Raw genomic sequence first — 24,093 nt, 5'->3', positions numbered from 1 at the left:
ATCTTAATGACTTCGGTTATAGTGGAGTATGTTTATGAGGAAGTCGACAATCAAGGCTATGAAGAGTAGATGCCCTCCATGGTTGGTTTAGAAGGATGACGATCTATCGTCATGGTCGCTTAGGCTTAGTCGACACTTGAGGTGTCAATGTAATAAAAGCTTGCCTACTCATGGCAGCTGCACCGTCTTGTACATGATACTGTTCTCCTTAACTGATCCTGGCGCAACTCTGAAGTGACGGCTTCCGTTACGCCTGACTCTGTCGGACGTAACGGGGAGTCAAAATTTCAGTGCTAGATACATCCGTTTGAATGACAAGATATGGGACGGAAGTAGTATTTGAAAAATATTTTGCATGTATTCAAACTTGTATTTGATAAAAATGTTCATTATGTATTGGAAAATTTCAACATGTATCCAAAAACTACTGTGCATTTATACTTAAAATATACAATACATATTAAACAATGTCGACATGTATTTGATTTTGTTTGAAAGAATAAACGAAGAAATCAAACCAAAGAGAAAAAGATATAGCAATAAACAAAGAAAGAAACCCGCACACAAACTTCTAAGATCGGTCGAACCGGGCAAAAGTAGCTTCCCATAACCGATCAGTCGAGTTATATATTGGGCCTGCGTGCTAACCTTGTGAGAAAGGCAGATTGGTAGTAAGCAAAAGCACACCCGACACCTATTGGATCAACTCAATCCATGTTGGACCGCCGGGTCTTCATTTTTTCTCTTCTGCATTTTCCTTTTGTTTATTTATTCCTTTCCCTTTTATTTTGTACATTCTTTCTTTTATTGTGTTTGCTTTCCCTTTCTCTGTTATTTTTTCAAAAGTATGAAACACACCAGTGGTATATATAAAAAAGAAAAGCAGCATCTTTCCACTATTATTGATGACCTCGACAAAATCGCAAAGACTTGCACTTTGTCTCAACACGAGATTGACATAAAAAATCAATCCAATGAGCAAATGGCACGTCTATTGCGAGAAGAGGAACTCAAGTGGTACCGAAGACCCGAGGCCCAATTTATTCTGGAGGGAGATAACAATACATGTTATTTCCAATTGGTTGCCAATGGGCAACCGAAAAAGTGTATTTTTAGCCTCCAATAGGACGAGGGACGGATCGAAGGCCAGGAAGAGCTTAAGCGTTATATAACAAAATACTACAAGTCTCTATTTGGGGCTCCAGATGAAGGGAACTTCAGCCTCGATGATACCCGAATAGATGATATTCCACAAGTCACGACCGAAGAGAATGATATCCTGACAACACCTTTCTCTGAAGAGTATGTGAGAGCTGCGGTGTTTCAAATGGAACACAATAAAGCTCCAGGACCTGATGACTTCCCCGCAGAGTTCTATCAGAACTTCTGGGATGTCATCAAGACTGACCTAATGGAGTTGTTCAATTTTCTTCATGCCGGCCAACTTGACCTAACCAGGCTAAATTTTGGAGAGATTGTTTTGTTGCCAAGACAAAGGAGGCTGTACGAATCTAACAATACAGACTGATATGCCTCCTTAATGTCAGATTCAAAATATGCACCAAAGTAGCGACTAATAGGCTCAATGTGGTTGCTGACCATGTTGTTTGGCCATCCCAAACGGCTTTCATGCAAGGAAGAAATATACTTGATGGAGTAGTTATCCTTCATGAGACCGTTCACGAGATGCACCGAAAGAACATGAGTGGGTTAATATTGAAAATTGACTTTGAAAGGGCATATGATAAAGTCAAATGGTCGTTTCTATAGCAGACCCTGAGAATGAAAGGTTTCTTCGATAAATGGCGTGAGTGGATCCAAAATTTCGTTACTCGAGGCAGTGTGGCTATCAAAGTCAATGATGATGCAGGCCATTACTTTCAGACGAAAAAAGGATTACGTCAAGGTGACTCAGTGTCTCCAATGTTATTTAACATTGTCGCTGACATGCTGGCTACTTTGATCAAATGCGCCAAACAGGATGGTCAAATTGCAGGAGTAGTGCCACATCTTATTGATGGAGGACTCTCTATCTTGCAATATGCCGATGATACAATTCTTTTTATGGAACATGACCTTGATAAGGCGAGAAATCTCAAACTTCTGCTTTTAGCTTTTGAGCGAATGTTAGGCTTGAAAATCAACTTCCATAAAAGTGAATTATTATGTTTTGAAGAAGCCTAGGAGACGGCTGCACAATATGCTGACTTGTTTGGCTGTGCACAAGGCCAATTCCCGATTAAATATTTGAGAATTCCAATTCATTATCGACATCTCACTAATGCGGAGTGGAAACATGTTGAAGAGCGATTGGAGAAACGTGTTGGGGAACGTAGTAATTTCAAAAAAATTCCTACGCACACGCAAGATCATGGTGATGCATAGCAACGAGAGGTGAGAGTGTTGCCCACGTACCCTCGTAGACCGAAAGCGGAAGCGTTAGCACAACGCGGTTGATGTAGTCGTACATCTTCACGATCCGACCGATCAAGTACCGAACGCACGGCACCTCCGAGTTCAGCACACGTTTAGCCCGATGACGTCCCTCGAACTCCGATCCAGCTGAGTGTTGAGGGAGAGTTTCGTCAGCACGACGGCGTGGTGACGATGATGATGTTCTACCGATGCAGGGCTTCGCCTAAGCACCGCTACAGTATTATCGAGGTGGACTATGGTGGAGGGGGGCACCGCACACGGCTAAAAGATCAATGATCAATTGTTGTGTCTATGGGGTGCCCCCTGCCCCCGTATATAAAGGAGCAAGGGGGAGAGGTGCGGCCGGCCAGAAGGGGCGCGCCAGGAGGAGTCCTACTCCCACCGGGAGTAGGACTCCCTCCCTTTTCCTTGTTGGACTAGGAGTGGAGGGGGAAAGAGGAGGGAGAGAGGAAGGAAAGGGGGGGGGGGCGCCACCCCCCTCTCCTTGTCCTATTTGGACTAGGGGGGAGGGGCGCGCGGCCCTGCCCTGGCCGCCTCTCCTCTCTTCCACTAAGGCCCATTATGGCCCATTAAGCCCCCGGGGGTTCCGGTAACCTCCCGGTACTCCGGTAAAATTCTGATTTCACCCGGAACACTTCCGATATCCAAACATAGGCTTCCAATATATCAATCTTCATGTCTCGACCATTTCGAGACTCCTCGTCATGTCCGTGATCACATCCGGGACTCCGAACAACCTTAGGCACATCAAAACATATAAACTCATAATATAACTGTCATCGGAACTTTAAGCGTGCGGACCCTACGGGTTCGAGAACTATGTAGACATGACCGAGACACGTCTCCGGTCAATAACCAATAGCGGAACCTGGATGCTCATATTGGCTCCCACATATTCTACGAAGATCTTTATCGGTCAGACCGCATAACAACATACGTTGCTCCCTTTGTCATCGGTATGTTACTTGCCCGAGATTCGATCATCGGTATCTCAATACCTAGTTCAATCTCATTACCGGCAAGTCTCTTTACTCGTTCCGTAATACATCATCCCGCAACTAACTCATTAGTTACAATGCTTGCAAGGCTTATAGTGATGTGCATTACTGAGTGGGCCCAGAGATACCTCTCCGACAATCGGAGTGACAAATCCTAATATCGAAATACGCCAACCCAACAAGTACCTTTGGAAGCACCTGTAGAGCACCTTTATAATCACCCAGTTACATTGTGATGTTTGGTAGCACACAAAGTGTTCCTCCGGTAAACGGGAGTTGCATAATCTCATAGTCATAGGAACATGTATAAGTCATGAAGAAAGCAATAGCAGAATACTAAACGATCGTGTGCTAAGCTAACGGAATGGGTCAAGTCAATCACATCATTCTCCTAATGATGTGATCCCGTTAATCAAATGACAACTCATGTCTATGGTTAGGAAACATAACCATCTTTGATCAACGAGCTAGTCAAGTAGAGGCATACTAGTGACACTCTGTTTGTCTATGTACTCACACATGTATTATGTTTCCGGTTAATACAATTCTAGCATGAATAATAAACATTTATCATGAAATAAGGAAATAAATAATAACTTTATTATTGCCTCTAGGGCATATTTTCTTCAGTCTCCCACTTGCACTAGAGTCAATAATCTAGTTCGCATCACCATGTGATTTAATACCAATAGTTCACATCACCATGTGATTAACACCCATAGTTCACATCGTCATGTGACCAACACCCAAAGGGTTTACTAGAGTCAATAATCTAGTTCACATCGCTATGTGATTAACACCCAAAGAGTACTAAGGTGTGATCATGTTTTGCTTGTGAGAGAAGTTTTAGTCAACGGGTCTGCCACATTCAGATCCGTATGTATTTTGTAAATTTCTATGTCAACAATGCTCTGCACGGAGCTACTCTAGCTAATTGCTCTCACTTTCAATATGTATCCAGATTGAGACTTAGAGTCATCTGGATCAGTGTCAAAATTTGCATCGACATAACCCTTTACGACGAACCTTTTTGTCACCTCCATAATCGAGAAACATATCCTTATTCCACTAAGGATAATTTTGACCGCTTTCCAGTGATCTACTCCTAGATCACTATTGTACTCCCTTGCCAAAATCAGTGTAGGGTATACAATAGATCTGGTACACAACATGGCGTACTTTATAGAACCTATGGCCAAGGCATAGGGAATGACTTTCATTCTCTTTCTATCTTCTGCCGTGGTCGGGCTTCGAGTCTTACTCAATTTCACACCTTGTAACACAGGCAAGAAACTCTTTCTTTGACTGTTCCATTTTGAACTACTTCAAAATCTTGTCAAGGTATGTACTCATTGAAAAAACTTATCAAGCGTCTTGATCTATCTCTATAGATCTTGATGCTCAATATGTAAGCAGCTTCACCGAGGTCCTTCTTTGAAAAACTACTTTCAAATACTCCTTTATGCTTTGCAGAATAATTCTACATTATTTCCGATCAACAATATGTCATTCACATATACTTATCAGAAATGCTGTAGTGCTCCCACTCACTTTCTTGTAAATACAGGCTTCACCGCAAGTCTGTATAAAACTATATGCTTTGATCAACTTATCAAAGCGTATATTCCAACTCCGAGATGCTTGCACCAGTCCATAAATGGATCGCTGGAGCTTGCATATTTTGTTAGCACCTTTAGGATTGACAAAACCTTCTGGTTGCATCATATACAACTCTTCTTTAATAAATCAATTAAGGAATGCCGTTTTGTTTATCCATTCGCCATATTTAATAAAATGCGGCAATTGCTAACATGATTCGGACAGACTTAAGCATCGCTGCGAGTGAGAAAATCTCATCGTAGTCAACACCTTGAACTTTGTCAAAAACCTTTTTCGACAAGTCTAGCTTTGTAGATAGTAACACTACTATCAGCGTCCGTCTTCCTCTTGAAGATCCATTTATTTTCTATGGCTTGCCGATCATCGGGCAAGTCAACCAAAGTCCACACTTTGTTCTCATACATGGATCCCATCTCAGATTTCATGGCCTCAAGCCATTTTGCGGAATCTGGGCTCACCATCCCTTCCTCATAGTTCATAGGTTCGTCATGGTCAAGTAACATGACCTCCAGAACAGGATTACCGTACCACTCTGGTGCGGATCTCACTCTGGTTGACCTACGAGGTTCGGTAGTAACTTGATCCGAAGCTTCATGATCATCATCATTAACTTCCTCACTAATTGGTGTAAGCATCACTGGAACTGATTTCAGTGATGAACTACTTTCCAATTCGGGAGAAGGTACAGTTACCTCATCAAGTCCTACTTTCCTCCCACTCACTTCTTTCGAGAGAAACTCCTTCTCTAGAAAGGATCCATTCTTAGCAATGAATATCTTGCCTTTGGATCTGTGATAGAAGGTGTACCCAACAGTAACTTTTGGGTATCCTTTGAAGACGCACTTTTCCGATTTGGGTTTGAGCTTATCAGGACGAAACTTTTCACATAAGCATCGCAACCCCAAACTTTAAGAAACGACAACTTTGGTTTCTTGCCAAACCACAGTTCATACGGTGTCGTCTCAAACGGATTTAGATGGTGCCCCTTTTTTACGTGAATGCAGCTGTCTCTAATGCATAACCCCAAAACTGTAGTGGTAAATCGGTAAGAAACATCATAGATTGCACTATATCCAATAAAGTACGGTTATGACGTTCGGACACACCATTAAGCTGTGGTGTTCCAGGTGGCACGAATTTGTGAAACTATTCCACATTGTTTTAATTGAAGACCAAACTCGTAACTCAAATATTTGTCTCCGCGATCAGATCGTAGAAACCTTATTTTCTTGTCACGATGATTTTCCGCTTCATTCTGAAATTCTTTGAACTTTTCAAATGTTTCAGACTTATGTTTCATCAAGTAGATATACCCATATCTTCTCAAATCATCTGTGAAGGTCAGAAAATAATGATACCCGCCGCGAGCCTCAACACTCATCGGATCGCATACATCAGTATGTATTATTTCCGAATAAGTCAGTTGCTCGCTCCATTGTTCCGGAGAACGGAGTCTTAGTCATCTTGCCCATAAGGCATGGTTCGCAAGCATCAAGTGATTCATAATCAAGTGATTCCAAAAGCCCATCAGCATGGAGTTTCTTCATGCGCTTTACACCAATATGACCTAAACGGCAGTGCCACAAATAAGTTGCACTATCATTATTAACTTTGCATCTTTTGGCTTCAATATTATGAATATGTGTATAACTATGATCGAGATCCAACGAACCATTTTCATTGGGTGTGTAACCATATAAGGTTTTATTCATGTAAACAGAACAACAATTATTCTCTAACTTAAATGAATAACCGTATTACAATAAACATGATCAAATCATATTCATGCTCAACGCAAACACCAAATAACACTTATTTAGGTTCAAAACTAATCCCGAAAGTATAGGGAGTGTGCGATGATGATCATATCAATCTTGGAACCACTTCCAATACACATCGTCACTTCGTCCTTAACTAGTTTCTGTTCATTATGCAACTCACGTTTCGAGTTACTACTCTTTAGCAACTGAACCTGTATCAAATACCGAGGGGCTGCTACGAACACTAGTAAAATACACATCAATAATCTGTATATCAGATATACCTTTGTTCACTTTTGCCATCCTTATTATCCACCAAATACTTGGGGCAGTTCCGCTTCCAGTGACCAGTCTCTTTACAGTAGAAGCACTTAGTCTCAGGCTTAGGTCCAGACTTGGGCTTCTTCACTTGAGCAGCAACTTGCTTGCCGTTCTTCTTGAAGTTCCCCTTCTATCCCTTTGCCCTTTTCTTGAAACTAGTGGTCTTGTTAACCATCAACACTTGATGCTCTTTCTTGATTTCTACCTTCGTCGATTTCAGCATCGCGAAGAGCTCGGGAATTACTTTCGTCATCCCTTGCATACTATAGTTCATCACGAAGTTCTACTAACTTGGTGATGGTGACTAGAGAATTCTGTCAATCACTATTTTATCTGGAAGATTAACTCCCACTTGATTCAAGCGATTGTAGTACCCAGACAATCTGAGCACATGCTCACTGCTTGAGCTATTCTCCTCCATCTTTTAGCTATAGAACTTGTTGGAGACTTCATATCTCTCAACTCGGGTATTTGCTTGAAATATTAACTTCAACTCCTGGAACATCTCATATGGTCCATGACGTTCAAAACGTCTTTGAAGTCCCGATTCTAAGCCGTTAAGCATGGTGCACTAAACTATCAAGTAGTCATCATACTGAGCTAGCCAAACGTTCATAACGTCTGCATCTGCTCCCGCAATAGGTCTATCACCTAGCGGTGCATCAAGGACATAATTCTTCTGTGCAGCAATGAGGATAATCCTCAGATCACGGATCCAATCCGCATCTTTGCTACTAACATCTTTCAACATAATTTTTCTCTAGGAACATATCAAAAATAAATACAGAGAAGCAACAACGCGAGCTATTGATCTACAACATAATTTGCAAAATACTATCGGGACTAAGTTCATGATAAATTTAAGTTTAATTAATCATATTACTTAAGAACTCCCACTTAGATAGACATCCCTCTAATCCTCTAAGTGATCACGTGATCCATATCAACTAAACCATGTCCGATCATCACGTGAGATGGAGTAGTTTCAACGGTGAACATCACTATGTTGATCATATCTACTATATGATTCACGCTTGACCTTTCGGTCTCCGTGTTCCGAGGCCATATCTGTTATATGCTAGGCTCGTCAAGCTTAACCTGAGTATTCCGCGTGTGCAACTGTTTTGCACCCGTTGTATTTGAACGTAGAGCCTATCACACCCGATCATCACGTCGTGTCTCAGCACGAAGAACTTTCGCAACGGTGCATACTCAGGGAGAACACTTATACTTTGATAATTTAGTGAGGGATCATCTTATAATGCTACCGTCAATCAAAGCAAGATAAGATGCATAAAAGATAAACATCACATGCAATCAATATAAGTGATATGATATGGCCATCATCATCTTGTGCTTGTGATCTCCATCTCCGAAGCACCGTCATGATCACCATCGTCACCGGCGCGACACCTTGATCTCCATCGTAGTATCGTTGTCGTCTCGCCAACTATTGCTTCTACGACTATCGCTACCGCTTAGTGATAAAGTAAAGCAATTACAGGGCGATTGCATTGCATACAATAAAGCGACAACCATATGGCTCCTGCCAGTTGCCGATAACTCGGTTACAAAGCATGATCATCTCATACAATAAAATTTAGCATCATGTCTTGACCATATCACATCACAACATGCCCTGCAAAAACAAGTTAGACGTCCTCTACTTTGTTGTTGCAAGTTTTACGTGGCTGCTATGGGCTGAGCAAGAACCGTTCTTACCTACGCATCAAAACCACAACGATAGTTTGTCAAGTTGGTGCTATTTTAACCTTCACAAGGACCGGGCGTAGCCACACTCGGTTCAACTAAAGTTGGAGAAACTGACACCCGCTAGTCACCTGTGTGCATAGCACGGCGGTAAAACCAATCTCGCGTAAGCGTACGCGTAATGTCGGTCCGGGCCGCTTCATCCAACAATACCGCCGAACCAAAGTATGACATGCTGGTAAGCAGTATGACTTATATCGCCCACAACTCACCTGTGTTCTACTCGTGCATATAACATCTACGCATAAACCAGGCTCGGATGCCACTGTTGGGGAACGTAGTAATTTCAAAAAATTTCCTACGCACACGCAAGATCATGGTGATGCATAGCAACGAGAGGTGAGAGTGTTGTCCACGTACCCTCGTAGACCGAAAGCGGAAGCGTTAGCACAACGCGGTTGATGTTGTCATGTCTTCACGATCCGACCGATCAAGTACCGAACGCACGACACCTCCGAGTTCAGCACACGTTCAGCCCGATGACGTCCCTCGAACTCCGATCCAGCCGAGTGTTGAGGGAGAGTTTTTTCAGCATGACGGCGTGGTGACGATGATGATGTTCTACCGACGCAGGGCTTCGCCTAAGCACCGCTACAGTATTATCGAGGTGGACTATGGTGGAGGGGGGCACCGCACACGGCTAAAAGATCAATGATCAATTGTTGTGTCTATGGGGTGCCCCTGCCCCCGTATATAAAGGAGCAAGGGGGAGAGGTGCGGCCGGCCAGAAGGGGCGCGCCAGGAGGAGTCCTACTCCCACCGGGAGTAGGACTCCCTCCCTTTTCCTTGTTGGACTAGGAGTGGAGGGGGAAAGAGGAGGGAGAGAGGAAGGAAAGGGGGGGGGCGCCGTCCCCCTCTCCTTGTCCTATTCGGACTAGGGGGGAGGGGCGCGCGGCCCTGCTCTGGCCGCCTCTCCTCTCTTCCACTAAGGCCCACTATGGCCCATTAAGCCCCCGGGGGGTTCCGGTAACCTCCCGGTACTCCGGTAAAATTCCGATTTCACCCGGAACACTTCCGATATCCAAACATAGGCTTCCAATATATCAATCTTCATGTCTCAACCATTTCGAGACTCCTCGTCATGTCCGTGATCACATCCGGGACTCCGAATAACCTTCGGCACATCAAAACATATAAACTCATAATATAACTGTCATCGGAACTTTAAGCGTGCGTACCCTACGGGTTCGAGAACTATGTAGACATGACCGAGACACGTCTCCGGTCAATAACCAATAGCGGAACCTGGATGCTCATATTCGATCGTCGGTATCTCAATGCCTAGTTCAATCTCGTTACCGGCAAGTCTCTTTACTCGTTCCGTAATACATCATCCCGCAACTAACTCATTAGTTACAATGCTTGCAAGGCTTATAGTGATGTGCATTACTGAGTGGGCCCAGAGATACCTCTCCGACAATCAGAGTGACAAATCCTAATCTCGAAATACGCCAACCCAACAAGTACCTTTGGAAGCACCTGTAGAGCACCTTTATAATCACCCAGTTACGTTGTGACGTTTGGTAGCACACAAAGTGTTCCTCCGGTAAACGGGAGTTGCATAATCTCATAGTCATAGGAACATGTATAAGTCATGAAGAAAGCAATAGCAGAATACTAAACGATCGTGTGCTAAGCTAACGGAATGGGTCAAGTCAATCACATAATTCTCCTAATGATGTGATCCCGTCAATCAAATGACAACTCATGTCTATGGTTAGGAAACATAACCATCTTTGATCAACGAGCTAGTCAAGTAGAGGCATACTAGTGACACTCTGTTTGTCTATGTACTCACACATGTATTATGTTTCCGGTTAATACAATTCTAGCATGAATAATAAACATTTATCATGAAATAAGGAAATAAATAATAACTTTATTATTGCCTCTAGGGCATATTTCCTTCAAAACGGTTGAGCAGTTGGAAAGGAAAATTGCTCTCCATTGGAGGAGGACTAGTTTTGATCAATTCTGTCCTCACCAACATGGTTATCTACATGCTCTCATTTTTCGAACTACGCAAAGGGGTTCTGCAAAGACTGGATTACTTCAGATCCAGATTTTTTTGGCAAGGAGATAGTGAAAAGAAAGAAAATATAGACTAACCAAATGGAGCGTTGTTTGCCGACCGAAAGACCAAGGAGGCTTAGGTGTTCAGGACCTCCAGGTCAAGAATGATGCCTTACTCAGTAAATGGTTGTTCAATCTACTTATCGAGGATGGTGTTTGGCAAACTCTGTTGCGCACAAGTATTTATGCCAAAAGGCGTTGTCCCAGGCATATTGGAAGCCGGTGACTCACATTTTTGGGCTAGTTTGATGGCGGTAAAGAAACATCTTTTCCGTTTCGGATCCTTCGCGATAAAGAACGGCTCGGAGATACGTTTCTGGAAGGACAAGTGGCTAGGAAATACCACTCTTCGAGAACAGTACCCAGCCTTGTACCGCATTGTACGCGATAAGAATGATACTCTTGCGCATGTGATGAGCTCTTCCCCACCAGATATATCATTTCAGAGGGATTTGGTTGGGCCCCGTCTTGTGTCATGGCAACATCTTCTATCCCGTTTGGATTCGATTAACTTGACGCAAGGGCGGAATGTGTTTCGCTGGAATCTTACTACATCTGGATCCTTCATAGTGGACTCTATGTATCATGCACTCTCGCACACAGAGATTTCAGTGGACAATAATAAAAAAATCTTGAAATCAAAGATGCCACTAAAAGTTAAGGTTTTCATGTGGTATCTTCGGAGAGGAGTTGTGCTAACTAAAGACAACCTCGCTCGACGCAATTGGAAAGGAAGGAAGAAATGTAGTTTTTGTACTCATGACGAGACAATCAAACATCTCTTCTTTCAATGCAAGTTTGCGCGTTCTACATGGTCAGTCATCCAAATAGCGTCAAATTTGTATCCACCGACAAATGTTACCAATATATATGGTCACTGGCTTGATGGAATACCAAATACTTTTAGTACGCTAATACGAGTGGGAGCGTCTGCCTTACTATGGTCGCTTTGGCTATGTAGAAATGATTGTGTTTTTAATGGCAAAATCTCTTCTCCTCTGCAGGTTATTTACCGTTATATGCACTGGCTTCGTACGTGGTCTACTCTGCACTGAACGGAGTACCAATCGCTGTTCAAGGCGGTGTGTATGCGGTTGGAGCGGGTGGCCAGGGAGGTTTTTACCCAACATGGGTGGCAGCATAATCTCCTAATCGGTCCACCTTCGTCGACATAGGCATAGTTTCGGCCCCATATGGCTTTACTGTTGCAACTTTGTCGCTTTTATATTCTTTGTCAGACTTTCTGTTTGATGGCTGTGTGCATCTTAGCTATGCAGAGACCGGGTATCGCTCTTTATGCTTTGTATCCGCTCGATGCTACATTTTGAGTTAATAAAAACGCCCTTTATAGAAAATATTTTAAAAAGTATGATTAGTTTTGTTCAAATTTTGTAATCATTTTCTTAAAATTTGATTTTTTTTTGAAATTTACGAATATACTTTAAAATTTATAACCATTTCCAGAATTTAGTGGAATTTCCTTTTCTTTTGTTAATATTAAAGTACATGGCTATTCATTAAAATTCCTCGTACATTTTTAAAATTGCGTATTATTTTAATGTTTCTAAATCGAATAAAAAATCTATGAAATAAAAAAATTCTAAAACAAATTTTGGCTCAATGCGGTACATAAGCCTGGTCCATTTTAGCTCCTAGCAAAGTCACGCGCGTGCGTGCTCGCGCAAGGTAACAGATTGCAAAAACGTGGTTAGTGAAGGGATCTTCAGGAACAAACACAACAATCCTCCACGAGATCAACCATCGAGCTTTATCTTTTGTTTCTTGCTCATTTGTTCATGAAGGGCGTCGTTCTAATGTTGAAGCTCATAACTTAACAAAACACACTATTTCTCTACCTCAGGGTCACCATGTGTGGTTTTTGAACCCGCATGACCCTAATATAATTCCTGTAAACCTTTTATTTGAACAATAAAGTGAGTGTGTTTCCCCTAAAAAACGCATGGGTTAGGGGATAACTTGGTTACCAGTTTCGGGAAGGTTCATGGTATGTTTTTTTCTTTCCGGTTTTTGAAGGTTTATGACGTATTTTTAGTTTCTTTTTTTGTTGTTTTCTCTATCGGTTTTATTGCTTCACTTTTTATTTATTTCTTGTCCCTTTTTATCACTTCTCTTTAAAAAAATTGTTCCCAAAATTTTAAAATCATTCATATAAAAAATCCCAAAATGTTTTAAAATCAAATATCTAAAAAGTAAAAAAATAAATAATTTTTACATAATTATTTACAATTTTCAAAACTGCTCACAAAAAGCTTTGAAAAATATTCACATTTAAAAAAATGCTCACTATTTTTAGGAAAATATTCACAAAAAGTGAGTTTTTAAAATAAATAAGTATTTCATCTTTTATGGGAAACTAACAAACCAACTAAAACGTGTAAAACCGAAAAAATCACTAGAAAACTGATGAAGAAACAATAGGAAGCATGGAGCGGCAAATGGGTCGCCCATAGTGATCCCTTTGTGGTTTATTAAGAAAATTATTCCTACTCCGTAGAAGAACTCATTGATGGCTTTGATCCCCTGGGATGGTATTGTCATAAATCATCAAAACCAAAATAAAAGCTAAGGTATAATGAAGATGCACTTTCAACAAAGAATGTCTACAATGAAATATTATAAGTGGGGTACTATTGTGCAAATTAGGCTTAGACCTAGTAAACCTCATTCTGGGTGAACCCGAGAAGGCAGGTGCTTATGTTAGACCGCCGTTAGGATTTGGCTACAAAGTAGAAACTTGGATTTGAATTTGGACCGAGCTCATCTCCCGCCTCGCATGAACAGTAAAATTCAAATAAGAAAAAGAAAATATATTTTTTTGCATGGAAGATGTTTGAGTGCATGATGTCCGTGCCAAATTTCATCGTGTTTGGATATCTGAGTAGCTCTCGGAAAAACAAAACACGGTTTGTGAGAAAGTTTACTGTTTATGCACTGTTTGTATTGTTCCTTTTTTTCCAAGAGCTTCTCAGATTGTCTGAACACGATGAAAATTTACCCAAACATCACGCACTCGAGCATCTTCCATGCCAAAAAATTCAGTTATTTAAATTTTTTCTTGTTGTTTATTTATTGTTCACTGTGATCAGATGTGCTTGCGTACAGAATAGAATATTCCCTTGGATATTACCTATATCACACAATGGTGAAGCGGGTGGAATTCTGTGGGGACTATATCGCATATAGTATAGTTTTCCTGTGAAAAGAATTCACCAAAGGTTCCATGGTCTAGTGGTTAGGACATTGGACTCTGAATCCAGTAACCCGAGTTCAAGTCTCGGTGGGACCTGTTTTTTATACCTATTATTTAATTTTTTATAGTTATCAGGGGTACTTCACAACAAGTGCTCCACATAAATCAAAAAGAAGTAATCACTTTCGTTGGTCAGCAATCTTCGGACATCGACAAGTTTGAAAGGAGTTTGCTTTTCTTCACGGGGCCCCACGAATCCTATACATGTCTTGTTACTAATAACTACTCCCTCCGTTCCATAATATATGTAAAAAATGTTGTTATATTATGGCATAGAGGGAGTAGTAAAACATTTATTACCTCTTAATTTTTTGTTCAAACACAATACAAAATGCAGACGCTCATACATATGCACAAACACTCCCTATGAACGCACACACACTTTATCCCTACGAGAACTTCAAAAAAACTGAGCCGGCACATCGTCTTGAGATTGACAAAGTCACCACAGACGTCTTCGTAGTCGTCGGGAACGTCTCTTCCCACTGAACGCACGTCGCCGGAAGGCCTACAATAAATCGAGAAAAATGTGAGCACTGGTAAATTTAGGACTTAAACCCTGATGGGCTGAGAATACCACCGTCCTCCTAACATAGTACCTCTCATGTTAATACGTTATCTTAGAGCTTGTGCTGATGAATTTGTCTGGCTGTAGATTTTGGATCCCATAATGAGTAGTATAATTGGTTCTGCTCCTACCGAAGCGCCAAAGAAAATATAAACTTTTGATGTGGTACATGTCTGTCACCGGAGCTACTAGTGGCGCTCGAGTAAAGGAGTATTGAGATTTCTTTTGCCATTTTTTTGATAAACATAGAAGGAATGACTTAAAGACTAGGTTGTTGAAAGATTAATAGATCGGAAATATTCCTCTTTGTAGAAAGTTTTAGTGACATTTTGGTAGCTAGTCTTTGCTAATGAATTAGATTGTGTTATCACCCGAAAAAAGACAGAATTAGATTGTGTTATGACGGTGCCATGCCCCCCTTGTGCATCTACAGAGAACAGGAGTAGGGTGGCCCTATACTACTTTAGATCGACATACTACAGCCCACTGACCACGCGTTAGTGACGTGCATAAACACTGGCCGGCCTCTACTATGGTGCCGGTGATATCAACTTTTGGGCTCGGCAAAATGGTTATCACAGACATGTCTAATATTGGCCGATCGGTAATAGCTTGTCACGATGATAAAAAAAGACCAAAGGTAATCACTAACCGACATCGGCCGGTATATATGACTCGTTTATGTAGTTCATTTAAATCAGACTCTTCGCTTTTCCTGTCGGTCAGTATTGCATTGTTCGTGGCGTGTTATAATCAACCTTCATTGCCCCTCCATAATGGAAACCCTAACTACCCGTCCCGGTACCACCCTCTCTTCACTGTTCTTGGCACCACTCTCTCCTGGCCATCACCATTCCGGTCCACATATATTCTCTCCTCTTCTACTTCCACTCTCTCCCGGCTCCGTTGGTCGGAGAGAGTCCGACGCCACGATCAACATCATGCAGTGCAAGACGCGGATCGATCATCGTACGACACCATCGTCCGTCTGATAGGAAGTTGCATCCCGTCCCGTAGTCAGAAGTCGGGTCTCCCGCGCATGTGTGTGCGTGGTCATAGACTTGTCATGTGCTTCATCATTATTCACCCGCGACCACAATGGTGAGTGCTACTTCTTGAGCTTGCGTTGATTTTTCCCTTGAAGAGTAAAGGGTGATGCAGCAAAGTGGAGATAAGTATTTCCCTCAGTTAAGAACCAATGTATCAATCCAGTAGGAGAAACACACAAGTCCCCAATAGATGCACCTGCACAAACTAACAAACACTTGCACACAACGCGAAAAAGGGGTTGTCAATCCCTTCACGGTCACTAGCAAGAGTCAGATCTGATAAAGATAGGTATAAAAGATAAGTAAAAGTGTAAAATAAAGTAAAGATAAATAAATTGCAGCAAGGTATTTTTGTGTTTTTGATTTTATAGATCTGAAAATAATATGATAGAAATAGACCCGGGGGCCATAGGTTTCACTAGAGGCTTCTCTCTTGAAAGAAACATACGGTGGATAAACAAATTACTGTTGAGCAATTGATAGAAAAACACATAGTTATGATGATATCCAAGGCAATGATAATGAATATAGGCATCACGTCCGTAACAAGTAGACCGACTCCTGGCTGCATCTACTACTATTACTCCACACATCGACCGCTATCCAGTATGCATCTAGTGTATTAAGTTAACAAAAATGGAGTAACGCTTTAAGCAACATGACACGATGTAGAGGCATAGATCAGATCAATATGGTAAAAACCCCATCTTTTTATCCTTAATGGCAACAATACAAATACGTGCCTCGCTACCCCTACTTTCACTGGGTGAGGACACCGCAAAATTGAACCCATCATAAAGCACCTCTCCCATTGCAATAAAGATCAATCTAGTTGGCCAAACCAAGTCAATAAATCGGAGAGAAATACAAAGCTACCTTGATCATGCATAAAAGAGTTCAGAGAAGACTCAAATAATATTCATATATAACTGATCATAAACCCACAATTCATTGGGTCTCAACAAACACACCGCAAAAGAAGATTATATCGAATAGATCTCCAAGAACATCGAGGAGAACATTGTATTGAAGATCAAAGAGAGAGAGAGAGAGTAATCCATCTAGCTACTAGCTATGGACCGTAGGTCTGTGGTAACCACTCAGACACCATCGGAAGGGCGGCAAGGTTGGTGTAGAGGCCCTCCGTGACCGCATCCCCCTCCGGCAGAGTGCCAGAAAAGGCCCCAAGATGTGATCTCACGAGAACAGAAGCTTGCGGCGGTGGGAAAGTATTTTTGTGGACGATTCTGATGTACGGGGAATATTTGGGTATTTATGGAGCTGGAATTAGGGTTAGAAGAGCCACGAGGGGCCCAGAAGCCTGGGGGGAGCGCCCCTAGGGCTTGTGGCCTCCTCGTGCGTCTTCTGGCCTCCTCCCGAAGCTTCGTGGGTGTCTTCTGGTCCAAGAAAAATCATCGTAAAGTTTTATTTTGTTTGGACTCTATTTGGTATTGATTTTCTGTAATGGACAAAAACAAGGAAAAAACAGCAACTGGCACTTGGCACTAGGTTAATAGGGTAGTCCTGAAAAATGATATAAAATAGTATATTAATGCATATAAAACATCCAAGATGGATAATATAATAGCATGAAACAATAAAAAATTATAGAAACATTGGGGACGTATCAAACATCCGCAAGCTTAATTCCTACTCGTCCTCGAGTAGGTAAATGATAAAAACAGAATTTTTGATGTGGAATGCTACCTAACATGTTTATCAAGTAATCTTTCTTATTGTGGTATGAATACTCAGATCCATAAGAGCCAAAACAAAAGTTTAATATTGACATAAAAACAATAATACTTCAAGCATACTAATAAAGCAATCATAACTTTTCAAAAAATCATGGCTAAAGAAAGTCATCCCTACAAAATCATATAATATTGTCATGCTCTATCTTCATCACTCAAAGTATTTATCATGCACAACCCCGATGACAAGCCAAGCAATTGTTTCATACTTTTAATGTTCTAAAGCTTTTTCAACCTGCATGCATTACATGAGCGTGAGCCATGGATATAGCACTATAGGTGGAATAGAATATGATGGTGGAGGTTGTGTGGAGAAGACAAAAAGGAGAAAGTCTCACATCAACTATGCAAATGAATAGGCTATGGAGATGCCTATCAATTGATATCGATGCGAGTGAGTAGGGATTGCCATGCAACAGATGCACTAGAGCTATAAGTGTATGAAAGCTCAAAAGAAAACTAAGTGGGTGTCATCCAACTTGCTTACTCTCGAAGACCTAGGGCAATTTGAGGAAGCCCATCATTGGAATATACAAGCCAAGTTCTATAATAAAAATTTCCCCTAGCAATATATGGAAGTGACAACATAGGAAATTCTCTATCCTGAAGAACATGGTGCTACTTTGAAGCACAAGTGTGGAAAAAGGATAGTAACATTGCCCCTTCTCTCATTTTCTCTCATTTTTTCTTTTGGGCTCTTTGGCCTCTTTATTTATTTATTATTTTTATTTTGGGATCTTTGGCCTCTTTTTTTTATTTTAAGTCCGGAGTCTCGTCCCGACTTGTGGGGGAATCATAGTCTCCATCATACTTTCCTCACATGAGACAATGCTCTAATAATGATGATCATCACACTTTTATTTACTTACAACTCGATACTTAGAACAAGAATACGACTCTATATGAATGCCTCATGTATGATCATGAAAAGCAATACGACAATGATGGTGTGTGTCATAGTAAAACGGAACGGTGGAAGTTGCATGGAAATATATCTCAGAATGGCTATGGAAATGCCATAATAGGTAGGTATGGTGGCTGTTTTGAGGAAAGGTATAATGTGGCTTAAAGTACCGGCGAAAGTTACGCCGTACTAGAGTGGCTAGGAAAGGTGGAAGGGTGAGTGCGTATAATCCATGGACTCAACATTAATCATAAAGAACTCACATACTTATCAAAAATTTTTATTAACCCTCGAAACAAAGTACTAATACGCATGCTCCAAGGGGGATAGATTGGTAGGAAAAGACCATCACTCGTCCCCGACCGCCAGTCATAAGGAAGACAATCAAAAATAAATCATGCTCCAACTTAATCGCATAACTAGAGACCATACGTGGACAAGTATTTCTATTAACCCACAATTACCAACTAGCATGACTAATATCACCATCTTTATATCTCAAAACAATTGCAAGGAATCAAACTTCCCATATATTCAGTGATCTTCATGAAAGTTTTTATTATATCCCTCTTGAATACCCATCATATTAGGACCAAATTCATAACCTAAGAAAATTTCCATACCATTTTTAAGACTCTCAAAATAATATAAGTGAATCATGAGAGTTCATCAATTTCTTCAAAATAAAACCACCGCCGTGCTCTAAAAAGTTATAAGTGAAGCACTAGAGCAACTACCTAGCTCAAAAGATATAAGTGAAGCATATAGAGTATTCTAATAAATTCACGATTAATGTGTGTCCCTCTCAAAAGGTGTGAACAACAAGGATAATTGTGGCAAACTAAAAATAAAATAATGCAAAGACTCATATATCACAAGACGCTCCAAGCAAAATAAATATCATGTGGTGAATAAAAATATAGCCTCAAGAAATTTTACCGATGGATTGAAGACAAAAGAGGGGACGCCATCCGGGGCATCCCCAAGCTTAGAGCTTGGTTCTCCTTGAATATTACCTTGGGGTCCCTTAGTCATCCCCAAGCTTAGGCTCTTGCTACTCCTTATTCCGTAGTCCATCAAAATTTTACTCAAAACTTGAAAACTTCACAACACAAAATCCAGCAAAAAACTCGTGAGCTCCGTTAGTATAATAAAAGCAAATCACCACTTAGGTACTGTTGTGAACTCATTCTAAATTTATATTGTTGTTATATCTACTGTATTCCAACTTCTCAATGGTTCATACCCCCAATACTACCCATAGATTCATCGAATAAGAGAACAACACAAAGAAAACAGAATCTGTGAAAAACAGAATAGTTTGTAGCAATTTGAAAACTTTGTATACTTCTGTAACTCGTAAAATTATGAAAATTAGGACAACCTGGGCAATTTGTATATCAATACCGTGTAAAAATCTCAGAATTTTCATTGCTTCTGTGAATTTTCAAAATTCTGTAACTGAATGCAAAAGTTTCTGTTTTTAGCAAAATCAAATCAACTATCACCACAGACTATCCCAAAGATCTTACTTGCCAAAAAGCCTAATTAAAACACTAAAACACAATTATTACAGAAGCAATATTGAATATTTATTCAAGAATAGAAGAAAAACAAAAAACAGAAAAAATAAAATTGGGTTGCCTCCCAACAAGCACTATTGTTTAAAGCCCCTAGCTAGGCATATTGCATAGATCTAGGTCTTGTCATCTTTGGTATTCAACCCATAAGTAGCCCTCATAATAGATTCATATGTCAACTTAATTTTCTTTCTTGGGAAGTGTTCCATGCCCTTTTTTAATGGAAATTGAAATCTAATGTTTCCTTCTTTCATATCAATAATTGCAGCAATCGTTCTAAGGAAAGGTCTACCAAGAATAATAGGGCATGTAGGATTGCAATCTACATCAAGCACAATAAAATATATGGGCACATAATTACTATTTGAAACAATAAGAACATCATTAATCCTTCCCATAGGTTTCTTAATAGAGGAATCCGATAGATGCAAATTCAAAGAACAATCATCAAGTTTATGGAAACCTAGCACATAACATAATGTTTTTGGAATAGTTGAAACGCTAGCACCCAAATCACATAAAGCATAACACTCGTAATCTTTAATATTAATTTTAATAGTAGGTTCCCATTCATCACAAAGGTTTCTAGGGATTGAAACTTCCAACTCAAGTTTTTCTTCAAAAGATTTCATCATAGCATCATCATATGTTTAGTAAAAGCTTTATTTTGATTATAAGCATGAGGTGAATTAAGCATGGATTGCAACAAGGAAATACAATCAATCAAAGAACAATTATCATAATTAAAATCCTTGAAATCCAAAAGAGTGTGTTCATCACTACTTAAAGTTTTGACCTCTCCAATCCCACTTTTATCAATTTTTTCATTAAGATCACCACCCTCCAAATTATTGGGACGCCTTCTAGCTGAAGTCGACTCATCTCCAGTGCCTTCTTTATCAAGTTTGATATTAGCAAACAAATATTCAGTAGGAGTCACACCAATCACTTTAAGATCTTCATCATTATTATCACAAAAACTAGAAGAACACGCTTTTTCAAACCAATCTCTCTTAGCACGCATCCTTGCAGTTCTTTCTTTACTTTGATTAATAGAGATTCGAATAGATTTTAAATACTCATTAATATCATGCTTGGGTGGCATAGATCTAATCTTGAAAGAATCAACCTCATGAGAAACTCTATCAACGTTTCTAGCCAAATCATCAATCTTACGCAATTTTTCTTCTACCATAGTATTGAAAATCTTTTGGGAATTTATAAAATCCTTAATATTATTCTCAAGATCAGAGGGTATGTTATTATAATTTCCATAATAATTTTTGTAGGAATTACCATAATTATTAGAGGAATTACTAGGAAACGACCTAGGATTAAAATTACCACTATAAGCGTTATTACCAAAATTCTTCGTACCAACATAATTCACATCCAGATTCATTATTATTCTCAATCAAAGTAGACAAAGGCATATCATTAGGATCAATAGAAGCACTCTTATTAGCAAGCAATTTCATAAGTTCATCCATCTTTCCACTCAAAGTATTAATTTCTTCAATCGCATGCACTTTTTTTACTAGTAGAAGATCTTTTGGTATGCCATTGAGAGTAATTTGCCATAATATTATTTAGGAGTTTAGTAGCTTATCCTAATGTGATTTCCATAAAAGTACCACCTGCGGCGGAATCTAAAAGATTTTTAGAAGCAAAATTCAATCCAGCACAAGATTTTTGTATGATTATCCATAAACTCAAACCATGCGTAGGGCAATTTCTTATCATCAATTTCATCCTCTCCCAAGATTGTGCAACATGTCCATGATCAAGTTGCTTAAAATTCATTATATCGCTCCTAAGGGAGATGATCTTAGCGGGAGGAAAATAATTGGAAATAAAAGCATCTTTACACTTATCCCATGAATCAATACTATTTTTAGGCAAAGATGAATACCAAGTTTTAGCACGATCTCGTAGTGAGAACGGAAATAGCTTCAATTTAACAATATCATTATCCACATCTTTTTATTTTGCATATCACATAACTCAACGAAAGTATTTAGATGGGATGCAGCATCTTCATTAGGACTACCAGACAATTGTTCTTTCATAACAAGATTCAACAAAGTGGCATTAATTTCATAAGATTCCGCACTAGTGGCGGGAGCAATCGGAGTACTAATAAAATCATTATTATTAGTGTTGGAAAAATCACACAACTTGGTAGTTTCTTGAGACATCGTGACAAAGCAAGCAATCTAGCACACAAGCAAACAAAAGGCAAGTGAAAAGATGAACGAAAAGAAGGAAAATAAAAAGGCAAATATTTTTGTGTTTTTATGAGAACGTTTTAGAAGTGGGGGGAGAGGAAAATGGGGCAAATGGCGAATAATGTAAGTGCAAGATATGAGAGTTTATGATAGGTACCTGGTAGGCTTGATGTAGATCCTCCCCGGCAACAGCGCCAGAAATTTTTCATGCTACTTCTTGAGCTTGCATTGATTTTCCCTTGAAGAGGAAAGGGTGATGCAGCAAAGTAGAGATAAGTATCTCCCTCAGTTAAGAACCAAGGTATCAATCCAGTAGGAGGAACACACAAGTCCCCAATAGATGCACCTACACAAACTAACAAACACTTGCACACAACGCGAAAAAGGGGTTGTCAATCCCTTCACGGTCACTAGCAAGAGTGAGATCTGATAGAGATAGGTATAAAAGATAAGTGAAAGTGTAAAATAAAGTAAATATAAATAAATTGAAGCAAGGTATTTTTGATTTTATAGATCTGAAAATAATATGATAGAAATAGACCCCGGGGGGCTATTGGTTTCACTAGAGGCTTCTCTCTTGAAAGAAACAAATTACAGTTGAGCAATTGATAGAAAAGCGCATAGTTATGATGATATCCAAGGCAATGCATGATCATGAATATAGGCATCACGTCCGTAACAAGTGGACCGACTCCTGCCTGCATCTACTACGATTACTCCACACATCGACCGCTATTCAGCATGCATCTAGTGTATTAAGTTAACAAGAACAGAGTAACGCTTTAAGCAAGATGACATGATATAGAGGGATAGATCCAATCCATATGGTAAAACCCCCATCTTTTTATCCTTAATAGCAACAATACAAATATGCGCCTCGCTACCCCTACTGTCACAGGGTGAGGACACCAGAAGATTGAACCCATCACAAAGCACCTCTCGCATTGCAAGAAAGATCAATCTAATTGGCCAAACCAAATCAATAAATCAGAGAGAAATACAAAGCTATCTTAATCATGCATAAAAGAGTTCAGAGAAGACTCAAATGATATTAATAGATAATCTGATCATAAACCCACAATTAATTAGATCTCAACAAACACACCGCAAAAGAAGATTACATCGAATAGATCTCCAACACATCGAGGAGAACATTGTATTGAAGATCAAAGAGAGAGAAGAAGCCATCTAGCTACTAGCTATGGACCTGTAGGTTTGTGGTAAACTACTCACACATCGTCGGAAGGGCAGCAAGGTTGGTGTAGAGGCCCTCCGTGATCGGATTGCCCTCTAGCAGAGTGCCAGAAAAGGCCCCAAGATGGGATCTCATGAAAACAGAAGCTTGCGACGGTGGAAAAGTATTTTTGTGGATGCTTCTGATGTACGCGGAATATTTTGGTATTTATGGAGCTAGAATTAGGGTTAGAAGAGCCACGAGGGGCCCACGAGCCTGGAGGGCGCGCCCCTAGGGCTTGTGGCCTCCCTTGTGGGTCTTCTGGCCTCCTCCCGAAGCTTCGTGGGTGTCTTCTGGTCCAAGAAAAATCATCTTAAAGTTTTATTCCATTTGGTATTGATTTTCTGTAAATGACAAAAACAAGGAAAAAACAACAACTGACACTTGGCACTAGGTTAATAGGTTAGTCCCAAAAAATGATATAAAATAGCGTATTAATGCATATAAAACATCCAAAACAGATAATATAATAGCATGGAACAATCAAAAATTATAGATACATTGGAGACGTATTAGTGAGCTCTAAT

At 40.1% G+C, this 24,093-nt stretch overlaps 1 non-coding gene across 1 annotated transcript; it reads left to right on the top strand.

Moving 5' to 3' along the window:
* Window positions 1–14,213: 14,213 nt before the first annotated feature.
* Window positions 14,214–14,285, top strand: TRNAQ-CUG (transfer RNA glutamine (anticodon CUG)). Its single transcript has one exon. It is a non-coding gene; the product is annotated as a tRNA-Gln (tRNA).
* Window positions 14,286–24,093: the final 9,808 nt, after the last annotated feature.

The sequence above is a fragment of the Aegilops tauschii genome, chromosome 3 (assembly GCF_002575655.3).
Source record: "Aegilops tauschii subsp. strangulata cultivar AL8/78 chromosome 3, Aet v6.0, whole genome shotgun sequence".
NCBI lineage: Eukaryota > Viridiplantae > Streptophyta > Magnoliopsida > Poales > Poaceae > Aegilops > Aegilops tauschii.
Note: the sequence above shows the minus strand (reverse complement) of the source record. Positions and strands in the feature narration are given on the sequence as shown.